The 21,653-nt window shown below is 47.2% G+C and overlaps 1 long non-coding RNA gene across 1 annotated transcript; it reads left to right on the top strand.

Moving 5' to 3' along the window:
* Positions 1-407: 407 nt before the first annotated feature.
* Positions 408-20,224, top strand: LOC115837927. Its single transcript, XR_004032939.1, has 6 exons — positions 408-457; positions 587-795; positions 2,243-2,405; positions 3,053-3,188; positions 19,133-19,200; positions 20,150-20,224. It is a non-coding gene; the product is annotated as an uncharacterized LOC115837927 (long non-coding RNA).
* The last annotated feature ends 1,429 nt before the right edge of the window (positions 20,225-21,653 follow it).

The raw sequence follows: 21,653 nt of genomic DNA, 5'->3' as shown, positions 1-21,653 counted from the left end.
AAAAAAAAAAAAAAAAGACTTTGATGAATAAATGAATGAATGAATGAAATCATTCTCAAACCAGAGCTTCGAGTTTCATGTTATTGGCCTGGAGTGGTTAATTTTGTCAACATACACAAGACTCTCAGTCTCCAAATCGTGGAACTATAGGATGGCAGGATGGGAGAATCCCTGGACCACTCAGGGCCCAACCTCCAAATTTATCAGTTGAGCCAGCTGAGCCATTGCTCACCCACAGTTGTCCCAGAGCAGGCAGGCTGCCTGCAGGATGGAAGAACGTGGAGGAGGAAGGGTGTGCAGGGGCCAGGTCTTACCTGGACTTGTTGATTTTATTCTCAATGTGATGAGAAGTCCCAGGAGACTTTAACATAATCCCTGATCTTATTTTATTTTATTTTTTTTAAAGATCATTGCAATCCCTGCAAAACCAGATTCAGGACTGGAGAGAGAAAATAAGGTATGGGCTGGGGAGTCAACACACATTTGTGCCTCTTTAATGGCAAGGCCTAGGAGCACATGCCTGGGGTCAGCTTGCCACCGTGTGGCCAAACCTAAGGACTGCACATCTCCCATCTTGCTTTCCCAGGGCTCCATGTACTTGTGGAGACAGGATTTGGACCCAGGTCTCTCCTCCCACCAAAGTCCAGGGTCTACAGGTCCGAGTTCAAATCCCGGTTCCTGCACTCCCAGTCATATGACCAAAGAGGATTCAGGTTCTGTGTCCAACTCATGGGGACAGCAACACACTCATCTCTCACAGTGAAGACCCAGTAAGAAATGGCAGCTGTAGGCCGGGTGCAGTGGCTCACGCCTGTAATCTCAGCACTTTGGGAGGCCGAGGTGGGCGAATCACAAGGTCAGGAGATCAAGACCATCCTGGCTAACACGGTGAAACCCTGTCTCTATTAAAAATACAAAAAATTAGCCGGGCGTGGTGGCAGGCACCTGCAATCCCAGCTACTTGGGAGGCTGAGGCAGGAGAATGGCGTGAACCCAGGGGGTGGAGGTTGCAGTGAGCCGAGATCGCACCACTGCACTCCAGCCTGGCGACAGAGTGAGACTCTGTCTCAAAAAAAAAAAAAAAAGCCAGGTGCAATGGCTCAAGCCTGTAATTCCAGCACTTTGGGAGGCCGAGGTGGGCAGGTTGCCTGAGCTCAGGAGTTTGCGACCAGCCTGGGCAATATGGTGAAACCCCACTTCTGAAAAAAAAAAAAAAAAAAAATTAGCTGCGCGTGGCGGCGTGTGCCTGAAGTCCCAGCTACTCAAGAGGCTGAGGCAGGGGAATTGCTTGAACCCGGGAGGCAGAGATTGCAGTGAGCCGAGATCGCACCACTGCACTCCAGTCTGGGTGACCGAGTGAGACTCCGTTTCAAACAAACAAACAAACAAACAAACAAAAATAGGGGCTGAGTACAGTGGCTCACACTTGTAATCCCAGCACTTTGGGAGAGGATTGCTTGAGGCCAGGAGTTTGAGACCAGTCTGGGCATCATGGTGAGACCTCCACCTCTATTTAAAAAAATAAAAAATTATAATAAATAAGTAAATGTCTAACCACCTTATCTTAGGGAGGAAGAAACTGAGGCTCAGAGAAAAGGTAGAAAGCAAGATTTCTCGGGCCGGGCACGGTGGCTCACGCCTGTAATCCCAGCACTCTGGGAGGCCGAGGCAGGCAGATCACCGCTCGGGAGTTTGAGACCAGCCTGACCAACATGGAGAAGCCCCATGTCAACTAAAAACCCAAAATTAGCTGGGCATAGTGGTGCATGCCTGTAGTCCCAGCTACTTGGGAGGCTGTGGCAGGAGAATCACTTGAACCCGGGGGGCGGAGGTTGTGGTGAGCTGAAATTGTGCCATTGTACTCCAGCCTGAGCAACAAGAGCGAAACCCCGTCTCAAAAAAATAATAATAATAGAAGAAAGAAATCAAGACTTCTCAAGGCTCTGTTCAAAATGCAGGACTTCCACTCCCCAGGTCAGCAGCGAGCCCAAGGCTCTAGCTCCAGCAGAAGGCTGGACAGTGTTGGGGCTGGAGGTGCCAGGCAGGCACCCCAGAATGAGATTCAGAAACGGCCAGTGAAGACAGAAGCCACGGCGCTTTGGAAGCCCAGCTCCTTCTTCCTGCTGATCAACAGGCATCCAGAGAGCCTGTGAGCGGGGTTGTGTGCTCCAGACCATGTCCCAGGTGTACAGAATTTCAGGCATTTAGTGAAGATCTTGCCCAACACTTTTTTGCCTTACAGGAGAGGAAGCTGAGATCCTGAAAGAGGTGGGGCCCGGCCCGGGGTCACTCAGCAATTTTCAGTAGCTGCTCCCTACTGGAGAACTGTGTGTCTGAGGTCGCGGCCATCTGTCCAAAGAGTTTCTTCTGACCAAAGAGCTCATTTTCATAGGGTGACCACAGAGGTATGTATTTTATAACCTTACCTCATTTCATCATTCCAGCAGCCTTGCAGGGAGGTTTATTTCCATTTTGCAAATGAGGACTCTGAGGCTCAGGGAGGTGATGTGACATGCGCAAGGCTGGGAGGGGTGGGTGAGGACTTGCCCTGTCTCCACTGGCCTCCAGACCCTGCACTCACAGCTGGTCCCATGTGGCATTGCAAGAACCTTTGAGCTTCTCAGGAGGGTTAATAAACGGTGTGAGAAAGGACAGAGCTTTAGGAGGGCCGACTTCAGAGTTTACTTCTCTGTGTTCTAGAGAGAACCAACGACCCTCATGCATTGCTTTTTGGCAAAGGAAATGAAGGATTCAGGACAGTGGGCACTGGGCACCCACGGGGTTTATTCAAGCAGCCGAAGCTCCTGCTTCAGAACCTTGGCACGGTTAGGGCCCAGATAAGGGTCTTTTCCGTCTCTCTTTGAACACAGCCTTGCCTAATTTTGTTTCATTTATATTATTGTTACAACTACAGTTATTTGGTGTGGCCACCCCCATCCCACAGCTGCTCCCACCCCTCCCTGCCGTAGAAACGGAGGAGGGAAGGCCCAGTGGCTCCAGTGTGAGGGGAAGAGACCTGACTGCACCTGGGCTGTGTCTTCTCCATCCACAGGACACCCGTGGGAAGAGGAGTCGGGGCATCCCTTGCTGGAAATACCCCAGCCCTGAAGGATGCTGGCAACACCCACCATTCAATTCGGAACAAAAAGTCCACTCCAGGAGCCCCTGAGAGCGTCAAAAAGAACAAGGTGGGTGGGTTGGGGGGAAACATTGCCGAGAGGCTACCTAGGCCTGGATCCCCAGCAGATGCAGGTCCACAAACCCACTCCGACCACCGGCCGGCCCTCCCGAGTGTCTGACTGCGGGACTACCTGGCATCCACTCCCTGCGCCCCAACCCCTGTGGACACTCCCTCGGGAGCATTTCTAACTAGGCCTGGGCATGTGAAACAAGAGGAATCCTTTCGCGGAAGGCAGGCTGGACCTGGGAAAACAGTGCTCCATGGATGGAGAAGTGAGAGGATAAAGGATGATGAACGTAGCTGTCTTCTTTCCAGTCCACATTGTCTCTAGGTTCTTTGGAACCAGGGGTCATCTTTTATCTCCCACAGTAACTCATGTCTGCCTTAGACTTATTTCCAACCCCTCAAGTCCAGTTGAAGATCTTTGTAGGATCTACACATTCATACTTTAGTTACTGACACCCCACAACCTATAAACCATAACAAAATGCACCTTCTGCACACATCTGAAAGGTTTCCTTTTTTTTGGTTTTGTTTTGTTTGAGACAGAATCTTGCTCTGTTGCCCAGGCTGGAGTGCAATGGCGTGATCTCAGCTCACTGCAACCTGTGCCTCCCAGGTTCAAGTGATTTTCCCCCCTCAGCCTCCCAAGTAGCTAGGATTACAGGTGCACCACCATGCCCAGCTAATTTTTGTATTTTTAGTAGAGACGGGGTTTCACTATGTTGGCCAGGCTGGTGTCGAACTCCTGACTTCAGGTGATCCACCTGCCTCGGCCTCCCAAAGTACTTGGATTACAAGCGTGAGCACTGCGCCCGGCCAACATTTTCTTTGCTGTAAAATGTTTTAAAATGTATAACTGAGTTTTGCCAGCTGCATATAGTTCAATTTGTTCTTGTGATTCAAACTTTATTATGTTTTTATGTAAAGCTCTATCAAGAATCCAAAAACATTCTATACATTTGGAAGTTTAAAGACAAGCCTCTAAATAAGTCACGATCAAAGAGGAAATCATGATGTAAATGGGAAAATACCTAGAACTGAAGGGCAATGAAAGCCCTACCTAGTTAAATGTGTGGGAGGCAGGTAAGGTTGTACCTAAGAGAAAATATATGGCCTTAAATAAACGCACACATATAATCAGGAAGAAAGACTAAAAAATAATGAGTTAAAGGTTCAACTCAACAAATTAGAAAAGGACACCAGAGCAAACCCAAAGAAAATGAAAGAGAATGACAAAAATAATAGTAGAAATTAATTAGAATGCACTCAGAGTATCAACAAAACCAGAAGTTAGCTCTTTGAAAATAAAGACAAATGACTAAGACTCTGATGATATTATTTATGGAAAAAAAGAAAATGTATACATTTTATGAATGAAAACAGAAGCACTACAGACATGGTAGAGATTAAAAAATAAAAGGACAAGCCAAACACACTGGCACATGCCTCTAATCCCAGCTACTTGGGAGGCTGAGGCAGGAGGATCACTTGAGACTAGGAGTTTGAGGCTGCAGTGAGCTGTGATCATGCCACTGCACTCCAGTGTGGGTGAGAGAGAGCGACCCTGTCTCTGAAAAGTAAATACACAGAGATAAGAGAACACTTTGAAGCAGCTATATACCAATGAATTTGAAAATTTAGAAGAAAATGACAATTTTCTGGGAAAACACAACCTACCAAAATCACTTTGGAGGAGTGCAGTACACCTGCATTCATTGTATTGAGTCAGTAGTTTCACATGCAGCCAATAGACCCTACAAAACCTCTGTGATTTTGCAAGGAAGTCCTAGCAAATAAAAAACAGATAATCCTTATAATGTTCCAGAGAATAAAAAATGAGGGAAAACTCCCTGTGCTAGTCTGTTTTCACACTACTATAAAGAACTTCTCTGTCCGGGCGCAGTGGCTCACGCCTGTAATCTTAACACTTTGGGAGGCTGAGGTGAGCAGATCACCTGAGGTCGGGAGTTTGAGACCAGCCCGACCAACATGGAGAAAACCTGTCTGTACTAAAAATACAAAATTAGCCAGACATGGTGGCGCATGCCTGTAATCCCAGCTACTCGGGAGGCTAAGGCAGGAGAATCACTTGAACCCAGGAGATGGAGATTGCAGTGAGCCAAGATCACACCATTGCACTCCAGCCTGGGCAACAGAGCGAAATTCCGTCTCAAAAAAAAAAAAAAAGAACTTCCCTGAGACTGGGTAATTTATAAAGGAAAGAGATTTAATTGACTCACAGTTCCACTTGGCTTGGGAGGCCTCAGGAAACTTACAGTCATGGCAGAAGGGGGAGCAGACACATCCTACGTGGCAGAAGGCAAGAGAGAGCGTGTGTGAAGGAGCAACCGTCAAACACCTAGAAAACCATCAGATCTCCTGAGAACAGCATTGGGGGAAGCCACAGCCATGATCCAATTTCCCCCTCCTCTGACACGTGGGGATTACAAGTCTTTCCCTTCACATGTGGGGATTACAATTTGAGATGAGATTTGGATGGGGACACAAAGTCAAACCATTTCACTCCTCATCTCATTTTTTTTTCTTTTGAGACTGAGTGTCACTCTGTCACCCAGGCTGGAGTGCAGTGGCGTGATCTTGGCTCACTGCAACCTCTGCCTTCTGGGGTCAAGCAATTCTCCTGCTTTAGTCTCCCAAGTAGCTGGGATTACAGGCGTATGCCACCACATCTGGCTAATTTTTGTATTTGTAGTAGAGATGGGGCTTCACCATGTTGGTAAGGCTGGTCTCTAACTTCTGGGCTCATGTGACCCACCCACCTTAGCTTCCCAAAGTGCTGGGATTATAGGTGTGAGCCACCTTACCCAGCCCCCATCTCATTTAGTGAGGCTAGATTCAGCTTAGTACAATACCAGAGAGGAGAGAAAGAAACAAACACTATGGCCAGTATTGCTTAGGAACACAGTTCAAAAATACTACATAAAGAATCATTAAGCCAAATGGAACTAAATATGGAGAACATATATTTTGTGTGCCCTCTGTGGAAGTCCCTGGGACAGGGTGGGGCAGCAACCTGGCAGGGAGCTGGTGCTCATATTGTCAGGGTGTCTGGGAGATCCAGTGGCCCAGTAGTTCAGGAGATTTGCTGCACACAGGGTGATGGAGAAAATGAGTCAATATATGGAGGATTTCTGGGATCCAAGTTTCTTACCTTTTTTTTTTTTTTTTTTTTTTAGAGACAGAGTCTCACTCTGTTGCCCAGGCTAGAGTGTCGTGGCGCGATCTCAGCTCACTGCAAGCTCTGCCTCCCGAGTTCACGCCATTCTCCTGTCTCAGCCACCTGAGTTGCTGGGACTACAGGTGCCCGCCACCACTCCCGGCTAGGTTTTTTTTTTTTTTTTTTTTTTTTTTTTGTATTTTTAGTAGAGATGGGGTTTCACTGTGTTAGCTGGTCTTGATCTCCTGACCTTGTGATCTGCCCGCCTCACCCTCCCAAAGTGCTGGGATTACAGGCATGAGCCACCACGCCTGGCGCAAGTTTCTTATTTTCAGAGAGGACAAAAAAGTCCAATTATGGAAGGAGGAAATGCTAGAATGAATCCTGGGGAGGTTTTTGGAATGGGAATAATTAATATGAATGTGTTTTTCCATATAAATATATAAAACAATCAATGTAAATGTGTACACACTCACACCCACACCCCAGTAGTCACGAGCACACATAGTCAGATCTGTGTTTCTAAACACCATCTTCCACTAAACGAAACCAGACCTTTGGGAGGTCAAGGCGGGATAATCCCTTGAAGCTAGAAATTTGAGACCAGCCTGAGCAACATGGCACGACTCCATCTCTACAAGAAATTTGTTAAATTAGCTGGGTGTGGTGGTGTGTGCCTGGAGTCCTAGCTACTCAGGAGGCTTATGGGGGAGAATTAACTTGAGTCCTGGAGTTTGAGGCTGCAGTGAGCTACAATTGTGTCACTGCAGTCCAGACTGAGCACAGTGAGACTTTGTCTCTAAAAAGAATAAACTGCCTAAACAAAGATGATCCTTCAGGCTGGGTAGAGACTTCAGGTGACTGCAGCCCTAATCTGCTCCTGGATTTGCGATCCATGGAAACTCTGTGAGACAATACATATTTATTGTTTTAAGCCACTAAGTTGGCCAGGCACGATAGCTCATGCCTATAATCCCAGCACTTTGGGAGGCCGAGGCGGGTGGATCACGAGGTCAGGGGTTCCAGATCAGCCTGACCAACATGGTGAAACCCCGTCTCTACTAAAAATACAAAAAAATTAGCTGGGCGTGGTGGCAGGTGCCTGTAATCTCAGCTACTCAGGAGGCTGAGGCAGGAGAATTGCTTGAACCCGGGAGGTGGAGGTTGCAGTGAGCTGAGATCGCGCCACTGCACTCCAGCCTGGGCGACAGAGCAAGACTCTGTCTCAAAAAAAAAAAAAAAAAAAAAAGCCACTAAGTTTTGGGTAATTTGTTTACACAATAGATAACTAATGTGCGTGGAAATACAAGTGACCAAGGAATTGCTTGTTGCTTTTTGTATGATCTTCATCTCTCCCACTGCTCATTCCCCATCATCCCCCGACTTTGGCCATCTACACCCCAGTTGCCCTCAAGCAAGGTCAGGCTCCACTGTCTAAACTGGGCTTGTACTGTTGGGGTTCCCTTGCTGACGGCTCTCCCCATGAGACTCTGGTTTTCCCCAAGACAGACCTTCTCCCTCCTTTTCCTTTAAATGCCGAGCAGCAGGGTCCCTAGTGTTGGGCAAAGACCCTGGCAGACCGTGGGCAGTTAGGAATTGTCAGTGGGAGGAGTTATACCCAGTCATAATTGAGGACCCAGTGATGGTTGGATTTATGATGACTGCCAGGCATCATGCTGAATTCTGCAAACCCTACATTCTAGACCAGGGGTTCTCAAAGTGCACTCCCCACCCAAGCAGCATCAGTATCCCAAAATTCCTGGGCCTCACCCCAGACCTACTGAATCAGAAACTCTAAGGGTTGATCCTAGCAATCCATGGCTTAACAATTTCTCTGGGTGGTTCTGGTCCACATTTACATTTGAGAGCCACCGTTCTAGAGTTTGAGAAGACAATGAATTAGAGCAATTGGGTCAATTCCTAGCAGAGAGAAGCAAGAATCTTTTCTGAGGCCCACACGGAATTCCAGCTCTTTCCTGGGCTGATGTCACCATTGTCCTTCACTGGGTGGGTCCACATTTCCAGTTGCCCACCTGGGGAGCTGGTGCAGCAGAGAATGTGCTTAAGGCTCAAATCCCAGCTTTTTTCCTGTTTTAAATCTTGGCTTTATTTACTTTTATTTCTCCAAGTGAGACTTCATGTGACTTATGGGGTAGCTTTTTTTTTTTTTTTTTTTTTTTGAGACGGAGTCTTGCTCTGTCCCCCAGGCTGGAGTGCAGTGGCGTAATCTCAGCTCACTGCAAGCTCTGCCTCCTGGGTTCAAGCCATTCTCCTGCCTCAGCCTCCCGAGTAGCTGGGACTACAGGCGCCCGCCAGCACACCTGGCTAATTTTTTTGTATTTTTAGTAGAGACAGGGTTTCACCATGTTAGCCAGGATGGTCTCGGTCTCCTGACCTCATGATCCGCCTGCGTTGGCCTCCCAAAGTGCTGAGATTACAGGCATGAGCCACTGCGCCCAGCCTGAATAAGTAAATTTAAAAAAAAAAGAGGCCAGGCATGGTGGCTCATGCCTGTAATCCCAGCACTTTGGGAGGCATAGGCAAGTGGATCACGAGGTCAGGAGCTCAAGATCAGCCTGGCCGAGATGGTGAAACCCCGTCTCTACTAAAAATACAAAAAATTAGCCGGGCGTGGTGATGGGCGCCTGTAATCCCAGCTACTTGGGAGGCTCAGGCAGAGAATTGCTTGAACCCGGAAGCTGCAGGTTGCAGTCAGCCGAGAGAGCGCGACTGCACTCCAGCCTGGCGACAGAGGGAGAGACTCTGTCTAAAAAAAAAAAAAAAAGAACCAGGTGTGGTGGCTCACGCCTGTAATCCCAGTACTTGGGAGGCCGAGGTGAGTGGATCACCTGAGGTCAGAAGTTCGAGACCAGCCTGGTCAACATGGTGAAACTCTGTCTCTACTAATAATACAAAAATTAGCCGGGCATGGTAGTTCACACCTGTAATCTCAGCTACTCGGGAGGCTGAGGCAGGAGAATCACTTGGACCCAGGAGGTGGAGGTCACAATGAGCCGAGATCATGCCATTGCACTCCAGCCTGGGCGACATAGAGAGACTCTGCCTCAAAAAATTAAATAAATAAATAAATATCTAGAGACAGGGCTCCGTGTGTGTGTGTGTGTGTGTGTGTGTGTGTGTGTGTGTGTGAGATAGAAGGAGGGAGGGACATGGGCCAGGCACGATGGCTTACTCCTGTAATCCCATCACTTTGGGAGGCCAAGGCAGGTGGATCACCTGAGGTCAGGAGTTCAAGATCAGCCTGGCCAACATGGTGAAACCCTGTCTCTACTAAAAAATTAGCTGAGTGTGGTAGCGTGTGCCTGTAATCGCCGCTACTCGGGAGGCTGGGCAGGAGAATCACTTGAACCTGGGAAGCAGAGGTTGCAGTGTGTGAGATGCGGCCATTGCACTCCAGCCTGGGCGACAGAGCAAGGCTCTGTCTAAAAAAAAAAAAAGGAGTGGGGGCAGGACAGAGAGAGGCAGGCTACTTTATAGAATTCCCTTTCTCTGTTAGGTCTTTGGAGCTCATTTTTTCATTTTATTTTATTTTATTTATTTATTTATTTATTTATTTATTTATTTTTGAGATGGAGTCTTGCTCTTGTTGCTCAGGCTGGAGTACAATGAGGCGATCTCAGCTCACTGCAACCTCCACCTCCCGGGTTCAAGTGATTCTCCTGCTCCAGCCTCTGGAGTGGCTGGGATTACAGACGAGCGCCGCCACCCCCAGCTAATTTTTTTGTATTTTTTGTAGAGATGGGGTTTCACCATGTTGGCCAGGCTGGTCTCAAACTCCTGACCTCAGGTGATTCACCCACCTCAGCCTCCCAAAGTGCAGGGATTACAGGTGTGAGCCACTGCGCCCAGCTGGTCTTTACAGCTTATTTTCCAGCCCATCACGAAGTCCACTCCTCCTCACCACCCCATGAACTTTCTCGTTGTTCTTGCTCCTGTCTAGAGTGCCATTCCTGTCTTTCTCCTTCTCCTAGAAGTTTTATGCAATCCATAGAACAATGCAGAAGTGATGGGGGGTTGGGGGAGGATTAGGAGGAGGAGGAGGAAGGGAGAATGAACTGCTCCCAGTTCTCTGGCATGTATCCTGCCCCTTGCTTCTTGCTCATGAAAAACATTTTATAGCATATTTACAGCTGCTTAGATGCAGATGCATTGTATCCACGGAAATAATCCTTGCAGGATGTACCATTTGTTGTGTAAGTTAAGGAATAAATGTCAGAAGGATGAATTATGTGCCCAGTGACATATAGCAACGGCATGGCTGAGATTAGCCTGGTTATCCCAATCACTCCTGCTCTTTCCCAAGAAAATGAGTGAGGAATGTGCCCCAGCTCCTCCATGCTTAACCTCCGTGCTGAGATGCGCTGAGCACCTGCTATGTGCCAGGCACGCACTGAGCTCTTTATACAATTAGATCTCATTGTTTCACCACAACATTGCAAGGCAGTTACTGTATCATCCTGATTCTATAAATGGAAACAGTAAAGCTCAGAGAGATACTTTAATAACTCAACCATTGTTACCCAGCCTGGGTGTGGCAGGGAAGGGATCTGAACCCAGGTAACCTAGCTTCAGAGACTGTGGGTTTCACCACTGCTTTCTATTGGCAACCTTCAGATAGTTTCTTTCTCTTGAATATTTAGTATATTCGTTTCTAGTGCTGCTTCAACAAATAAGCACAAACAACACAGATTTATTCTCTTACATTTCTAGAAGGCAGAGGTTTAAAATGGATTGGTGGGACCGGGCGCGGTGGATCACACCTGTAATCCCAGCACTTTGGGAGGCTGAGGCGGGCGGATCACGAGGTCAGGAGATCGAGACCATCCTGGCCAACATGGTGAAACCCAGTCTCTACTAAAATAAAAAACTTAGCTAGGCATGGTGGCACACGCCTGTAGTCCCAGCTACTCGGGAGGCTGAGGCAGGGGAATCGCTTGAACCTAGGAGGCGGAGGTTGCAGTGAGCTGAGATCACGCCACTGCACTCCAGCTTGGCAACAGAGTAAGATTCCATCTCAGAAGCAAAAAAAAAAAAAAAAAAGGATGGGTGGGACTATATTCCTTCTGGGGGTTTTAGAGGAGGATCCATTTCCTTGCCATTTCCAGCTTTTTTTTTTTTTTTTTTTTTTTTATCTTTAGTAGAGATGGGGTTTCACTGTGTTAGCCAGGATGGTCTTGATCTCCTGACCTCGTGATCCACCCGCCTCGGCCTCCCAAAGTGCTGGGATTACAGGCGTGAGCCACCACGCCCCACCCCATTTCCAGCTTTTAAAAGCCGCCTGCATTCCTTGGCTCCTGGTGGTCACCTCCATCTTTCCAGACGTCAATCCAGCCTCTGCTTCCATCTTCACCTCTCCTCCTCTGACTCAGACCCTCCTGCCTCTCCGTTCTGGAAGGCCCCCTGTGATTACACTGGGCCTGCCCAGATAATCTGGGATAATCTTTCTATCTCAAGATCCTTAATTTACTCCTATCTGTGAGATCCCTTCGCCATGTTGGGTAATATATCCATAGGTTACAGGGATTTGGATGTGGACAGCTTTTGGGGGCTATTATGGGTTCTACCACATTTGGCTGTTTCTATTTTGTAGACTAATAACAAAAAACATTTTTGAATGCCTTCATAGCCTTTAATTCTATTCGCTTAATTCCACCTGAAAAACCTGTCAATCAAGCAAAGCTAGGTTATTTGGACTTCCTGCAGCAAAGGAGAACACCACGTCACCAGATTCAAATTAGAGAAATTAGGGAATGGTATTTATGGGTTTTTAGGGCCCTGGCTGGGTGATTTTAAAGCAAGTCTTGCAAGGCAGGAAACTGGTTGGGACTGGGGAGTTTCTGACATAAGAGCTTTGGAATGGTGGCCCAGGAAGACAGGGTTTCGAAGTCACATCTGATGCATAATCTTATCTTCCAGAGCAGGTATTTTTTTGGAGCAAGAAGTGAAGTGACTTTTGCCTGTCTTGATATTGCTTAACCCAAGGATTATGTTGGTTTTAGTCCTTGCTAATTACAATAATAGTATTTTTTTGAGACTGAGTCTCACTCTGTCACCACGCTGGAGTGCAGTGGTGCGATCTTGGCTCACTGCAACCTCCGACTCCCTGGTTCAAGTGATTCTCCTGCCTCAGCCTCCCAAGTAGCTAGGATTACAGGCACATGCCACCACGCCCAGCTAATTTTTTGTATTTTTAGTAGAGACGGGGTTTCACCATGTTGGCCAGGATGGTCTCGATCTCCTGACCTTGTGATGCACCCGCTTCGGCCTCTCAAAATGCTGGGATTACAAGCGTGAGCCACCGCGCCTGGCCATAATTTCCATTTTTTTAGAGTACCTCCTACTGGCCAGGCAATTTTGAATACATTTTGACAATTAAAACAACCCTACAAGGCAGGTATTTCAACTTAATCTCAGTATGGCACAATCACTCCCCTCTTGGATTTTGGAGTTAAAAAGTCTTGGATAAAAATCCTGGCTCCTCCACCTACTTGCCAGGTGAATAGGCAGGTAAGTTCTCTGGGTGAGTCTCCATGTCTTCATCTGTAAAATCAGGATAATGATTACCACTTCGAGTGTGTAGGAGTGTGCACACTGTGTGCCCGCATGAGTAAGGGGACCATGCTTCCCTGTCATTGTTTTTGTTTTGTTTTGCTTTAAGACAGAGTCTTGCTCTATCGCCAGGCTGGAGTGCAGTGGCGCAATCTCAGCTCACTGCAACCTCTGCCTCTCAGGTTCAAGCGATTCTCCTGCCTTAGCCTGTCTAGTAGCTGGGATTACAGGTACATGCCACCATGCCCAGTTAATTTTTCATTTTTATTTTTTTTGAGACAGAGTTTTGCACTGTTGCCAGGTTGGAGTGCAGTGGTGCAAACTTGGCTCACTGCAACCTCGGCCTCCCGAGTTCAAGTGATTCTCCTGCCTCAGCCTCCTGAGTAGTTGGGACTACAGGCACACGCCACCACATCCAGCTAATTTTTGTATTTTCAGTAGGGATGGGGTTTCACCATATTGGCCAGGATGGTCTCGGTCTCTTGACCTCATGATCTGCCTGCCTCAGCCTCCCAAAGTGCTGAGATTACAGGCATGAGCCACTGCACCAGGCCAATTTATTTATTTATTTTTGTATCTTTAGTAGAGATGGGGTTTCACCATGTTGGCCAGGCTAGTCTTGAACTCCTGGGCTCAAGTGATCCACCTGCCTCAGCCTCCCAAATTGCTGGGATTACAGGTGTGAGCCAGTGCACCTGGCCCCCTGTCATTGTTATTATTGTTAGTAGTGTCCTTTTTTTTTTTTTTTTTTTTTTTGAGACAGAATCTTGCTCTGTCGCTTAGGCTGGAGTACAGTGGTGCAATCTCGGTTTACTGCAACCTCTGCCACCCGGGGTTCAAGCGATTCTCCTGCCTCAGCCCCCCGAATAGCTAGGATAACAGACGCATGCCACCACACCCGGCTAATTTTTGTATTTTTAGTAGAGATGGGGTTTCATCATCTTGGCCAGGCTGGTCTTGAACTCCTGACCTCGTGATCCAACCCCCTTGGTCTCCCAAAGTGCTGGGATCACAGGCGGGAACCACCACGCCCGGCCATGTCCTTTTATTATTCTCAAAAGAGTCCTTCCTTAGATGATGAATTATATGGGCACGGTTCCAATATGGTGACGCTATGCTTATTACTTTTACTCAATAGGTGAAAGGGGATGGATCACAGAGCTTAGGTGACATGCTTAGGGCTAATTGGGAAGAATTCTCCAAGTTAAAGCCGCAGAGCAGACCAGGTGCTATCCTTCTGCCTGGAACAACTCAACACAATGCCAGACTTTGTAACTATATATTTGTGTGATTTGTTTCAATTTTGATATTTTTAACTGAGACAGAATCTTGCTCTGTTGCCTAGGCTGGAGTGCAGCAGTGTGATTGGTTCACTGCAGCCTCAACCTCCTAGGCTCAAGCAATCCTACTCCTCAAGCCTCCCAAGTAATTGGAACTACAGGCATGCACCACCATGCCCAACTAATTTTTGTATTTTTTATAGAGACAGGGTTTTACCATGTTGCTTAGGCTGGTCTCAACTCCTGACCTCAAGCAATCCACCCACCTTAGGGTCCCAAAGTGCTGTGATCATAGGGTTAAGCCAACGTGCCCGGCCCATTTATGTTATTTTTAAATTAAACCTGTCTTCCACCAGGCTCAGTGGCTCACGCCTGCAATCTCAGCACTTTGGGAGGCTGAGGTGGGCGGATCACTTGAGGTCAGGAGTTCAAGACCAGCTTGGCCAACATGTTGAACCCCCATCTCTACTAAAACAAAAATTAGCTGGGCACGGTGGCACGTGCCTGTAATCCCAGCTACTTGGGAGGCTGAGGCAGGAGAATCACTTGAATCTGGGAGGCAGAGGTTGCAGTGAGCTGAGATTGTGCCATTGCACTCCAGCCTAGGTGACAGAGTAAGACTCTGTCTCAGGAAAAAAAAAAAAAAAAAGCAAAACAAACACACAAACACAAAACTTGTCTTTTGTATTAGATCAGGAGCCCCACAAGGATCCGCAAAAGGTGTGCTTCGTTCGTGACTGTACAGTGGTGCCAGCATCAGTGGGGAGTGCATGGTGTGTCCTCACAGAGGTTTGTGACCCACGTGGAAATGCCTGGCATGCTCCCAGGTAAGTGTTCTAGAAAGGGAGCAACTATATCCATGGCTGCTTTTCCCGAGACACAGCCCTAGAGGCCTCAGAGGCTGTCTCACTCCAGCCAGCAGGAGTTTACGCCCTCCACTGTGCCTTCATCATGACCTGCCTCCAGGGACTCTGCTCCCTGTACATACTCAAGAATTGGTGACAGCAGGGTGTGGTGGCTCACGCCTGTAATCCCAGCACTTTGGGAGGCCGAGACAGGTGGATCATGAGGTCAAGAGATTGAGACCATCCTGGCCAACATGGTGAAACCCCATCTCTACTAAAAATACAAAAATTAGCTGGGCGTGGTGGCGTGTGCCTGTAGTCCCAGCTACTCAGGAGGCTGAGGCAGGAGAATTGCTTAAACCCGGGAGGCAGAAGTTGCAGTGAGGCATCATGCCACTGCACTCCAGCCTGGTGACAGAGCAAGACTCTGTTTCAAAAAAAAAAAAAAATAATTGGTGAGGAAGAGATCATTCATCATTGTCACTGTATTTGATAAGCATCCATCTCCCACAGCTGGGCAGACACAAGAGGGGGGAGAAGTTCTGGCCACGCACTGGGCACTGTCAGGTATGGTTTATATACCTGGCTAGGGCCTGGCTCCAAATGTCCCCCTGCAAACAGGTTTTTTTTGTTGTTGTTGTTTTGTTTTGTTTTTTTTTTTTTTGTAATTACCATACTTTGGGCTTGGCCCTCACAAGATTATCTCCCTTGAATTAGATAGGATTTTTTTGGACATGATGAAACAGTGCCTCCTCTTAACAGTTACTATATTATAATGCTTTGTCTTGGTCTTTACTCCAGGCGTCTCCTAGTTCCGGGAGGAAATTAACCCACACATATTTATGTATTAAGATGAAGGTAATATATGGTCCTGGTATTAAAACTTAAATCGGCCGGGCGCGGTGGCTCACGCCTGTAATCCCAGCACTTTGGGAGGCCGAGGCGGGCGGATCACGAGGTCAGGAGATCGAGACCATCCTGGCTAACACGGTGAAACCCCGTCTCTACTAAAAATACAAAAAATTAGCCGGGCGAGGTGGCAGGCACCTGTAGTCCCAGCTACGCCGGAGGCTGAGGCAGGAGAATGGCGTGAACCCCGGGGGGGGCGGAGCCTGCAGTGAGCCGAGATCGCGCCACTGCACTCCAGCCTGGGTGAAAGAGCGAGACTCTGTCTCAAAAAAAGAAAAAAAACTTCAATCACTATAGAAGAGTTTTTAACAAGATTTAAAATCTGTACAGACCCCATGACTCAGCAGTTTGAACTCCAGGAACCTCATCTTTAAAAACATGCAACCAGCAGGTGTGTAGAGGATACTTCTTTTATCTCTCTTTGTAAAAGCAGGAAAAACTGGAATAACCTAAGGGTCTGTTGAGGAGAGAGGGGTTGCTGACTTACACATCAGGGTCTATCCATACAATGGAATGCCTCTCAGGTGTCAAAAATAAGGAGGCTGAGCTGAAGATGGTATCAAGGATTTGGCATTAGAGAACAAAGCAAACGTTAGCATTATGTATGCTTGCACAGAGATACTCATATAACTGCTTAGAGCGGGGCCTAGAAATGCAAAGTACTTAAATCTGTTACCTCTTTGGCATTTAAAAAAGATTGTATTTAGATAATATTGAGGTCATTTTAGAAAACACACACTTACTGCATTAAAACAAGCAAAAGTTGAACAAAAAGGTAGTAACATTAAGCAGGTTACAATTCCATTGTAAGTAAATGCTGGTGTTAATAGCTCAGGTGCTTCCTTGGTCACATTAAGATTGTTTTTCCAGAGCTGGGCAGCAGGAGAAATAATTTAAAATTTCATTCCAACATCCCCCTGCCAAAAAATAGCCTGAAAATTCAGCCTCAGCTCTGGTCTGAATCCGGTGACGGGACTGACTACCGGGAGATCTCTCAGCCTCTGCGCTGCTGACTTTGGGGTCTGAGTCAGTCTTGGTGCTGGGAGGCTGTCCTGTGCATTGCAGGGTGGGTATACAGAAGCTTCCTTGGCCTCTACCCATTAGATACCTGCATCACCCCCTCCCAGTTCTGACAATCAAAAATGTCTCCAGACCCAGATGTCCCCTGAAGTGCAAATTGCCCACCCCATCCCCACCCGTGGTTGAGAATCACTGGAGTAGGATGATCGACGTCAGGGTTTCCTGGGATCCACCTGGTTGGTGTCTCATGAACTGGGGAAATTACTAACTGCGCCCCCTTTTCTTCTGTGATAAACCATATGGTTACTCTGGCTCTGGCTCCTTTTTCCCTAGAAAAATGTACCCGTGCTTGTGGCATCATAATCCCCATGTCTGTCATTCTCGTCAACACTTCTCGTGGTTTTTGTCACGCACGTCTGTGTGAAGAGACCACCAAACACGCTTTGTGTGAGCAATAAAACTTTTTAATCACCTGGGTGCTGGCGGGCTGAGTCTTGTATGCGTGCAGGTCACACAGGGGATAAGATGGCTTAGCTTGGGCTCAGAGGCCTGACAGTTTTGGTCGTAGCCATCTTCGTGGATGCATGATATACCCTTTTCAAACTTTTTCCAGAACTTTTTTTTTTTTTTTTTTTTTTTTTTTTTTTTTTTTTTTTTTTTTTTTTTTTTTTTTTTTTTTTTTTTTTTTTTTTTTTTTTTTTTTTTTTTTTTTCCTTTTTTTTTTTCTTTTTTTTTTTTTGGAGACAGACTCTTGCTCTGTCACCCAGGCTAGAGTGCAGTGGCACAGTCTTGGCTCACTGCAACCTCCGCCTCCTGCGTTCAAACCATTCTCCTGCCTCAGCCTCCCGAGTAGCTGGGATTGCTGGCACGCACCACCACGCCCAGCTAATTTTTGTAGATTTTGTAGAGACAGGGTTTCACCATGTTGCCCAGGCTTGTCTCGAACTTCTGGGATCAAGCAATCCTCCCGCCTTGGCCTCCCAAAGTGCTGGGATTATAGGCGAGAGCCACTGCGTCCGGCCTTCTTGTCTTAGATTTGTTTTACTCAAAAAAAAGCCCTGTGGCTTACCTTTATATGAAGTTCAAAAGAAGGACATTTTAACACTCCTGTACTTAAGTCACTACTGAAGCATGTTTGGGTGAGGAAACTCTATGAACTTGGTTTCTAAAGAAGGCCTTCCAGCCACAGGCACGCTACACAATGTGGGGCCATTTATTTTGCAAATCAGTAAAACTTCAAAATTTAAAAAATAATAGTATAAGAATGAAGATGGACCGGGTGTGATGGCTCATGCCTGTAATCCCAGCACTTTGGGAGGCTGAGGTGGGTGGATCACCTGAGGTCAGGACTTCAACACCAGCCTGGCCACCATAGTGAAACCCTGTTTCTATTAAAAATACGAAAAGACAATTGCTCGAACCTGGGAGGCAGAGGTTGCAGTGGGTAGAGATTGTGCCACTGCACTCCAGTCTGGGCAACAGAGTGAGTCTCCATCTCAAAAAAAATAAAAAATAAAATAAATTTTAAAATAAAAAATAAAATTAGGATGAATTGCTGGGGGGATGGAGAAATCAATTTCTATTTTTGGTCCCTCTGCCCTGTTTTTGTTTGTCTTCTGGGCCATGCAGATGTCTTGTTTTTATAATTAAAAAACTAGGCAGGGTGCAGTGGCTCACACCTGGAATCCCAGCACTTAGGGAGGCTGAGGCAGGAGGATTGCTTGAGCATAGGAATTCAAGACCAGCCTGGGCAACAGAGCCAGATCTCATCTCTACAAAAAATTTTTAAAATTAGCCAGGTGTGGTAATGCACACCTATGGTCCCAGCTACTGGGAGGCTGAGGCAGGAGAAGTGCTTGAGTCTGGGAGATCGAGGCTGCAGTGAGCTGTGATCCCAGCACGGCCCTTTAGCCTGGGTGACAAAGAGAGACCCTGTCTCAAAACAAAAAGAAAAACAAAACAAGTTATTTTATTATACATAAGTCCAAATACATTAGCACAGGCACTGAAGAGCAGCAGAAATTGCACCTAAATCTCCTTCTCCCCATGTACATATCCAACCCCACCCCTTGTTCCCATTTGTGCTCAGCTGGGGTCAAGGTCTCACCATCAGAGCTGGCTTCCGAAAGGGCTCCTTTCCCTACAGATTTCCCCCACTGGACTTTACCTCCAGATGCCCAGGACATGGGACATCATGCAAAGACCTAGCACGTGGTGAGCATTTAGAAAATATTTACAGAATTATTCACAGTATTTATTGAGCACCTACTGCTTATTCATATCAGTTATGATCTGCCACGCACTGCTGAGCACTGGCAGAAAGAGAAGACCCTGAGCATCTTAAATTCAAGGCAGTTGCCAGCTGGAGCTCCCATCTGAATTTCCTGGAGGAAGGCAGACCCCATTGTGACTTTCTTTCTTTTTTTTCCTTCTTGAGGCTAAGTCTCACTCTGTCTCCCAGGCTGGAGTGCAATGGCGCGATCTCAGCTCACTGCAACTGCCACCTCCCAGGTTCAACAATTCTCCTGCCTCAGCCTCCAGAGTAGCTGGGACTACAGGTGTGCGCCACCAGGCCTGGCCAATTTTTGTATTTTTAGTAGAGACGGGGTTTCGCCATGTTGGCCAGGCTGGTTTCGAACTCCTGACCACAGGTGATTCACCAGCCCCAGCCTCCCAAAGTGGTGGGATTACAGCCATAAGCCACTGCGCCTGCGCCTGGCCTCTTCTTTTTTTTTTTTTTTTCCTTTTTTTTGAGACCAAGTCTCAGTCTGTTGCCCAGGCTGCAGTGCAGTGGCACGATCTTGGCTCACTGCAGCCTCCACCTTCTGAGTTCAAGCGATTCTCTTGCATTGGCCTCTTGAGTAGCTGGGACTACAGATGCCTGCCACCACGCCCAGCTAATTTTTGTATTTTTAGTAGAAACGAAGTTTTGCCACGTTGGCCAGGCTGGTCTTGAACTCCTGACCTTAAATGATCCACCTGCCTCGGCCTCCTAAAGTGCTGAGATTACAGGCATGAGCCACTGTGCCCATCCCCCACCGGGACTTCCTAATTCAGAGTTCTAGAGTGGGACCCTGTAATTTGCATCTCTTTTTTAAATTATTTTTTGTTATTTCCTTCCCCGCCCACCCACCCCCACCGCCCCCACCCCCCACCCACCCAGCTTTTCCTGACTGGGGAAGAACTGGGGACAGAAGGCCCGATTTGCATTTCTACTATTTTCCCAGGAGATGTTGACGTTGCAACAAAGAGAACCACTCAAAGAGAACCCCTCTGTGAGAACCAATGTTCTAGAGTTTAGGAAGACCATCAATTGGGGCAAATGAGCCAATTCCCAGAAGGAATGGGGAAGGACCTTTTCTGAGGCATGATCTGAATTTCCTGGGCTGATGTTGCCCTTTGTTATTTCCACAGGGAATCTGCATTTTCAGTCGTTCACCTGGGGAGCCGCCAGATTCTGGCCACTCTGCTTTTTTCCCTCACTGTGGGTTCTTCAGAGCCCCATGGTTTAGACACAACAGTGGATTCTCTTGTGCCACAATTACCACATGCGTCATGGGGAGAAGAGCTTGAACCCCCCAGAGGGTCAGGTCCAGGTGAGAATTCAGGGTGACACTGTAGAGAATTTAGCTAGGTGGGCGCTGTGTACCCCATCACTGCCTGCTCCTTTCACAGTTTTGCATTTGTGTGTTGTAGAGCTACGTGTCTCAACCTAGAGGGATCTCTAGGATGTATCCCTGGATGGAAAAATTTAGGTACTAGAATCTAGGCCGGGGGCGGTAGCTCATGCCTGGAATCCCAGCGCTTTGGGAGGCTGAGGCGGGTGGATCACGAGGTCAGGAGATTGAGACCATCCTGGCTAACACAGTGAAACCCCATCTCTACTAAAAATACAAAAATTAGCTGGGCACAGTGGCATGCACTCGTAGTCCCAGCTACTCGGGAGGCTGAGCCAGGAGAATCGCTTGTATCCGGGAGGCGGAGGTTGCAGTGAGCCGAGATTGCACCACTGCACTCCAGCCTGGGTGACAGAGTGAGACTCCTCCATCTCACACACACACACAAAAATTAGCCGGGTGTGGTGGTGGGTGCCTGTAATCCCAGCTACTACTTGGGAGGCTGAGGCAGGAGAATCGCTTGAACCCAGGAGGTGGAGGTTACAGTAAGCCAAGATTGCACCACTGCACTCCAGCCTGGATGACAGAGCAAGACTTTGTCTCAAATGAATAAATAAATAATGTAAAAATTAAAAAAATTTAAAAAGAAATCTATATTGAATTTTGTACCTACCTATGATTCATGGATACCTACCAGGGAAAAAGCAGAATAAAAACATGCACAGAAAGAAATATTCCAAATTCTGCTTGCCTGGGTGGTAACTTGCTATAATGTTTTACTTCTGTAATGAGAGGGAGTACACATGTGGCTATTCTATTATTCCTCCCATGTTTTCATATCTGAAATATTTCATGATTTAAATGTTTATGTAATAAATTTTGTCAACGTCTTTCTTCAAGTCTTGGTGTTAAAATCATGTGTATTACTAAATCTTTTTTTTTTTTTTTAATTTAAGAGGCAGGATCTAGCCCTGTCACCCAGGCTAGAGTACAGTGGTGTGATCATAGCTCAGTGCAGCTTCAACCATTTGGACTCAAATAATTCTCCCA

The sequence above is a fragment of the Nomascus leucogenys genome, chromosome 13, assembly GCF_006542625.1.
Source record: "Nomascus leucogenys isolate Asia chromosome 13, Asia_NLE_v1, whole genome shotgun sequence".
Classification (NCBI taxonomy): domain Eukaryota; kingdom Metazoa; phylum Chordata; class Mammalia; order Primates; family Hylobatidae; genus Nomascus; species Nomascus leucogenys.
Note: the sequence above shows the minus strand (reverse complement) of the source record. Positions and strands in the feature narration are given on the sequence as shown.